The sequence below is a fragment of the Scyliorhinus torazame genome, unplaced genomic scaffold (genome assembly GCF_047496885.1).
Source record: "Scyliorhinus torazame isolate Kashiwa2021f unplaced genomic scaffold, sScyTor2.1 scaffold_577, whole genome shotgun sequence".
NCBI lineage: Eukaryota > Metazoa > Chordata > Chondrichthyes > Carcharhiniformes > Scyliorhinidae > Scyliorhinus > Scyliorhinus torazame.
The window spans coordinates 15,001-22,500 of record NW_027308304.1 but is presented as its reverse complement, the minus strand read 5'-3'; positions in this window follow the sequence as shown (position 1 = coordinate 22,500).

Genomic DNA, 7,500 nt, shown 5'->3' with positions numbered 1-7,500 from the left:
TCTCCGGGCACCCCGCCAACCCCTCGTGACGCCAAATGCAAATGGCAAATCGGCGGGAGGTCGCCCGGTAGTCCATCCGAGGAAGGCGCTCCAAATCCCCGCAAATCGACTTTTTCAAAACCTCATCGGCACTACCGAGGGCAAGTGGTTAACCAGCTGTCCGAGACATTCGACCACAAATGCAAGTGGCAGCTCGGCGGGACCAATCCACTCCACCTTAGCGGGAACACCCCCACTCTGTCCTCGGTAAATCGGCTGGACACGACCTCATACACTTCCGAGGGCAAGTGATTAACTAACGGTAGGGTGCACTTTTCATATATGCACGTGCCCCATCGGCGGGACCAATCCACTCCTCCGTTCCGCTCTCCTGCAACCTTGGCCCCGGTAAAGCGGCGGCACAGGACCTCATAGACCTCCTGGAAGTCGCCAGAGGCTAAGTCCGACTGGTTTATGACTTGCCACTGCCTGGACCTGCCCCCACAGGCTAAGTCCGACTGGTTTATGACTTGCCACTGTCTCCACCTCCCTCCACAGGCTAAGTCCGACTGGTTTATGACTTGCCACTGTCTCCACCAGCCTCCACAGGCTAAGTCCGACTGGTTTATGATTTGCCACTGTCTCCACTGGTTCATGACTTGCCACTGCCTGGACCTGCCTCCACAGGCTAAGTCCGACTGGTTTATGACTTGCCACTGCCTGGACCTGCCCCCACAGGCTAAGTCCGACTGGTTTATGACTTGCCACTGTCTCCACCTCCCTCCACAGGCTAAGTGCGACTGGTTTATGACTTGCCACTGTCTCCACCAGCCTCCACAGGCTAAGTCCGACTGGTTTATGATTTGCCACTGTCTCCACTGGTTCATGACTTGCCACTGCCTGGACCTGCCCCCACGGGCTAAGTCCGACTGGTTTATGACTTGCCACTGTCTCCACCTTCCCTCCACAGGCTAAGTGCGACTGGTTTATGACTTGCCACTGTCTCCACCAGCCTCCACAGGCTAAGTCCGACTGGTTTATGATTTGCCACTGTCTCCACTGGTTCATGACTTGCCACTGCCTGGACCTGCCTCCACAGGCTAAGTCCGACTGGTTTATGACTTGCCACTGTCTCCACCAGCCTCCACAGGACAAGTCCGACTGGTTTATGATTTGCCACTGTCTCCACTGGTTCATGACTTGCCACTGCCTGGAACTGCCTCCACAGGCTAAGTCCGACTGGTTTATGACTTGCCACTGTCTCCACCAGCCTCCACAGGCTAAGTCCGACTGGTTTATGATTTGCCACTGTCTCCACTGGTTCATGACTTGCCACTGCCTGGCCCTGCCTCCACAGGCTGAGTCCGACTGGTTTATGATTTGCCACTGGTTCATGACTTGCCACTGCCTGGACCTGCCTCCACAGGCTGAGTCCGACTGGTTTATGATTTCCCACTGGTTCATGACTTGCCACTGCCTGGACCTGCCTCCACAGGCTGAGTCCGACTGGTTTATGATTTGCCACTGGTTCATGACTTGCCACTGCCTGGCCCTGCCTCCACAGGCTGAGTCCGACTGGTTTATGATTTGCCACTGGTTCATGACTTGCCACTGCCTGGACCTGCCTCCACAGGCTGAGTCCGACTGGTTCATGACTTGCCACTGCCTGGACCTGCCTCCACAGGCTTAAGTCCGACTGGTTTATGACTTGCCACTGTCTCCACCAGCCTCCACAGGCTAAGTCCGACTGGTTTATGATTTGCCACTGTCTCCACCAGCCTCCACTGGTTCATGACTTGCCACCGACTCGGCCAGCCTCCCCAGGCGAAGCGCGGGCGTTTGGTGACAATTCCAAGGCAGACCAAGGCAAACACGGCCCCTTGCGCGGCGGGGAGCCGTGCCCGGCCTCGGCGGGGCGTCGGGCCGCCGTTTGGAGCGCCGGCCGAAAACCCGAAAAAAGGGCGAAAATCGGAAAGAATTCGCGCCCGATCGGGCCGAGCGGCCGGCGGGGCGGCAGCCCGGGTCGGTCTCCGCAGACCTGGAGGCTCGAGGGGACCTTTCCGACCAAAGTCCATTTCTCGATTTTCCACCTCCTACCAATCTGCAGGTACCCCGCCAACCCCTCGGGACGCCAAACGCAAATGGCAAATCGGCGGGAGGGCGCCCGGTAGTCCATCCGAGGAAGGCGCTCCAAGTCCCCGCAGATCGGCTTTTTCAAAACCTCATCGGCACTACCGAGGGCAAGTGGTTAACCAGCTGTCCGAGACACTCGACCACAAATGCAAGTGGCAGCTCGGCGGGACCAATCCGCTCCCTTTAGCGGGAACACCCCCACTGTGTCCCCGGTACCACGGCTGGACACGACCTCATACACTTCCGAGGGCAAGTGATTAACTAACGGTAGGGTGCACTTTTCATATATGCACGTGCCCCGTCGGCGGGACCAATCCACTCCTCCGTTCCGCTCTCCTGCAACCTTGGCCCCGGTAAAGCGGCGGCACAGGACCTCATAGACCTCCTGGAAGTCGCCAGAGGCTAAGTCCGACTGGTTTATGACTTGCCACTGCCTGGCCCTGCCTCCACAGGCTAAGTCCGACTGGTTTATGACTTGCCACTGGTTCATGACTTGCCACTGCCTGGCCCTGCCTCCACAGGCTAAGTCCGACTGGTTTATGATTTGCCACTGGTTCATGACTTGCCACTGCCTGGCCCTGCCTCCACAGGCTAAGTCCGACTGGTTTATGATTTGCCACTGGTTCATGACTTGCCACTGCCTGGCCCTGCCTCCACACGCTAAGTCCGACTGGTTTATGATTTGCCACTGGTTCATGACTTGCCACTGCCTGGACCTGCCTCCACAGGCTAAGTCCGACTGGTTTATGATTTGCCACTGGTTCATGACTTGCCACTGCCTGGACCTGCCTCCACAGGCTAAGTCCGACTGGTTTATGATTTGCCACTGGTTCATGACTTGCCACTGCCTGGCCCTGCCTCCACAGGCTGAGTCCGACTGGTTTATGACTTGCCACTGCCTGGACCTGCCTCCACAGGCTAAGTCCGACTGGTTTATGACTTGCCGCTGCCTGGACCAGCCTCCACAGGCTAAGTCCGACTGGTTTATGACTTGCCACAGTCTCCGCCAGACTCCACTGGTTCATGACTTGCCACCGCCTCGACCAGCCTCCCCAGGCTAAGTCCGAGCGTTGCGGTGGCCATGCCAGTGCCGACGAGGTCTGATCCGGTCCCTCGCGCTCCGGGGAGCCGTCCCCGGCCTCGGCGGGGCGTCGGGCCGCCGTTTGGAGCGCCGGCCGAAAACCCGAAAAAAGGGCGAAAATCGGAAGAAATTCGCGCCCGATCGGGCCGAGCGGCCGGCGGGGCGGCAGCCCGGGTCGGTCTCCGCAGACCTGGAGGCTCGAGGGGACCTTTCCGACCAAAGTCCATTTCTCGATTTTCCACCTCCTACCAATCTGCAGGTACCCCGCCAACCCCTCGTGACGCCAAACGCAAGTGGCAGACCAGCGGGACGGACCACCGGTAGTCATGCCGGGAATGAGGTCTCGGCGTCGGCATAAGGTGGGTGGATCGGACCCCATCCGGCCTACGGTTCTTTTTCAAAACGGCGCCCCCGGCCCCCGCCGGCGGCGGCCTTGGCGGCCGGGTGGGCGCCCCTCCTCGAATCGCCACCCTGCCCCGGGGTGAGCCGCTTCGCCGCCGCCCGGCGCCGTCAACAACCTTGTCCTGGTTTATGACTTGTCACCGCCGCTGGTTTATGACTTGTCACCGCCGCTGGTTTATGACTTGTCAGCACCGGCGGACGGCCTCTCGCCGCCCTTTGGACGCCCCGGCGGCGGACCGTGACCCCCCACGGCTGGCCCGCGCGGGGCCCGCCACCCGCCCAAGGGGCGCCCCCTGCCGTTCGCCCACCTAACGCACGGCTGGAACAGCACCAAGCCCCGCAGCCGGCCAACGGCGGCACACACTGACCGCAGCCCACCGGAGGCACGTCGGGCCGTGGCCGTACCCCGCCCGACAGCGCCCCCTGCGGGCCACGGACCAGGCGGACGTTGGGACGAGACGATCCCCGGCCGAGGCGCTCTCTGAGCCCGCCAGGGACCGGTGCACCGCCGGCGGACGCTGCACCCGGTACACGAGCGCCCTCTGCCCGCCGGGGACCGGTGCACCGCCGGGGGAGTCTGCACCGGGCCCAGGAGCTCCCTCTGCCCGCCAGGAACCGGGGGGACCGCCGGCGGAGGCTGAGCCCGGCCCAGGAGCTCCCTCTGCCCGCCAGGAACCGGGGGGACCGCCGGCGGAGGCTGAACCCGGCCCAGGAGGTCACTCTGCCCGCCAGGGACCGGGGGGACCGCCGGCGGAGGCTGCACCGGGCCCACGAGCTCCCTCTGCCCGCCAGGGACCGGGGGGACCGCCGCCGGAGGCTGCACCCGGCCCAGGAGCTCCCTCTGCCCGCCAGGGACCGGGGGGACCGCCGGCGGAGGCTGCACCCGGCCCAGGAGCTCCCTCTGCCCGCCAGGGACCGGGCGGACCGCCGGCGGAGGCTGCACCGGGCCCAGGAGCTCCCTCTGCCCGCCAGGGACCGGGGGGACCGCCGCCGGAGGCTGCACCCGGCCCAGGAGCTCCCTCTGCCCGCCAGGGGCCGGGGGGACCGCCGGCGGAGGCTGCACCCGGCCCAGGAGCTCCCTCTGCCCGCCAGGGACCGGGGGGACCGCCGGCGGAGGCTGCACCGGGCCCAGGAGCTCCCTCTGCCCGCCAGGGACCGGGGGGACCGCCGGCGGAGGCTGCACCCGGCCCAGGAGGTCCCTCTGCCCGCCAGGGACAGGGTGTAACGCCGGCGGAGGCTGCCTCCGGCCCAGGAGGTCCGTCTGCCCGCCAGGGACCGGGGGGACCGCCGAGGAGTCTCTGCCCGTCCCAGATACTCCCTATCCCTACCCCTAACCGTATCCCTAACCCTATCGCCTAACCCTAACCCTATCCCTAACCCTAACCCTAACCCTATCCCTAACTCTAACCCCATCGCCTAACCCTAACCCTATCCCTAACCCTATCCCTAACCCTAACCCTATCCCTAACCCTAACCCTAACCCTATCCCTAACCCTATCGCCTAACCCTAACCCTATCCCTAACCCTATCGCCTAACCCTAACCCTAACCCTAACCCTATCCCTAACCCTAACCCTATCCCCTAACCCTAAACCTATCCCTAACCCTAACCCTAACCCTAGCTCTAACCCCATCGCCTAACCCTAACCCTATCCCTAACCCTAACCCTATCCCTAACCCTAACCCTAACCCTAACCCTATCGCCTAACCCTATCCCTAACCCTAACCCTATCCCTAACCCTAACCCTAACCCTATCCCTAACCCTAACCCTATCCCTAACCCTAACCCTATCGCCTAACCCTAACCCTATCCCTAACCCTAACCCTATCGCCTAACCCTAACCCTATCCCTAACCCTAACCCTATCGCCTAACCCTAACCCTATCCCTAACCCTAACCCTATCCCTAACCCTAACCCTAACCCTATCCCTAACCCTAACCCTAACCCTATCCCTAACCCTAACCCTAACCCTATCCCTAACCCTATCGCCTAACCCTATCCCTAACCCTAACCCTATCCCTAACCCTATCGCCTAACCCTAAACCGAACCCCAACCGCAACCCCCAACACCAAAAGGCACCGGGCCGTAAGCCTGCACCCGCACCGGCAGTGCCCTAGCCCCCTCGGGGAAGAAGGGACTCCGTCTCCACACCGCACCCGCCCCAGCTGCGCTCTCTCCCCGCCACCGCCGAAGGCACACGATTTGAACCGCTCCTCCCGTCCGGGGAAGCACACTCGGCAGCACGCCAACCTCCTTCCCAACGGGACCAGGACCGAAGGGCACACAGACCCTCCACCACCCCACCAACGTGACCCCAAGCCCGGGCACCCCCTTCAAATTCGCCCGCTGGGACGTGTATTAAGCCCGGCAACAGTTATTCAAGCAAAACCGCAGCCGCAAGTTGAAGTGACAACTCATTAACCAAAACAATATTGGGCAAGTCATAAACCACTTTCCACTCTGGACAAGTCATAAACCAGTTTCCTCTCTGGACAAGTCATAAACCAGTTGGACAAGTCATAAACCACTTTCCTCTCTGGACAAGTCATAAACCAGTTGGACAAGTCATAAACCACTTTCCACTCTGGACAAGTCATAAACCAGTTTCCTCTCTGGACAAGTCATAAACCAGTTGGACAAGTCATAAACCACTCTCCTCTCTGGACAAGTCATAAACCACTCTCCTCTCTGGACAAGTCATAAACCACTTTCTTCTCTGGACAAGTCATAAACCACTTTCCTCTTTGGACAAGTCATAAACCAGTTTCCTCTCTGGACAAGTCATAAACCAGTTGGACAAGTCATAAACCACTTTCCACTCTGGACAAGTCATAAACCAGTTGGACAATTCATAAACCACTTTCCTCTTTGGACAAGTCATAAACCAGTTTCCTCTCTGGACAAGTCATAAACCAGTTGGACAAGTCATAAACCACTTTCCACTCTGGACAAGTCATAAACCAGTTTCCTCTCTGGACAAGTCATAAACCACTCTCCTCTCTGGACAAGTCATAAACCACTTTCTTCTCTGGACAAGTCATAAACCACTTTCCTCTCTGGACAAGTCATAAACCAGTTGGACAAGTCATAAACCACTCTCCTCTTTGGACAAGTCATGAACCACTTTCTTCTCTGGACAAGTCATAAACCACTTTCCTCTCTGGACAAGTCATGAACCAATTTCCTCTCTGGACAAGTCATAAACCACTTTCTTCTCAGGACAAGTCATAAACCACTTTCCTCTTTGGACAAGTCATAAACCAGTTTCCTCTCTGGACAAGTCATAAACCAGTTGGACAAGTCATAAACCACTCTCCTCTCTGGACAAGTCATAAACCAGTTGGACAAGTCATAAACCACTTTCCACTCTGGACAAGTCATAAACCAGTTTCCTCTCTGGACAAGTCATAAACCAGTTGGACAAGTCATAAACCACTCTCCTCTCTGGACAAGTCATAAACCACTTTCTTCTCTGGACAAGTCATAAACCACTTTCCTCTTTGGACAAGTCATAAACCAGTTTCCTCTCTGGACAAGTCATAAACCAGTTGGACAAGTCATAAACCACTTTCCACTCTGGACAAGTCATAAACCAGTTGGACAAGTCATAAACCACTTTCCTCTTTGGACAAGTCATAAACCAGTTTCCTCTCTGGACAAGTCATAAACCAGTTGGACAAGTCATAAACCACTTTCCACTCTGGACAAGTCATAAACCAGTTTCCTCTCTGGACAAGTCATAAACCACTCTCCTCTCTGGACAAGTCATAAACCACTTTCTTCTCTGGACAAGTCATAAACCACTTTCCTCTCTGGACAAGTCATAAACCAGTTGGACAAGTCATAAACCACTCTCCTCTTTGGACAAGTCATGAACCACTTTCTTCTCTGGACAAGTCATAAA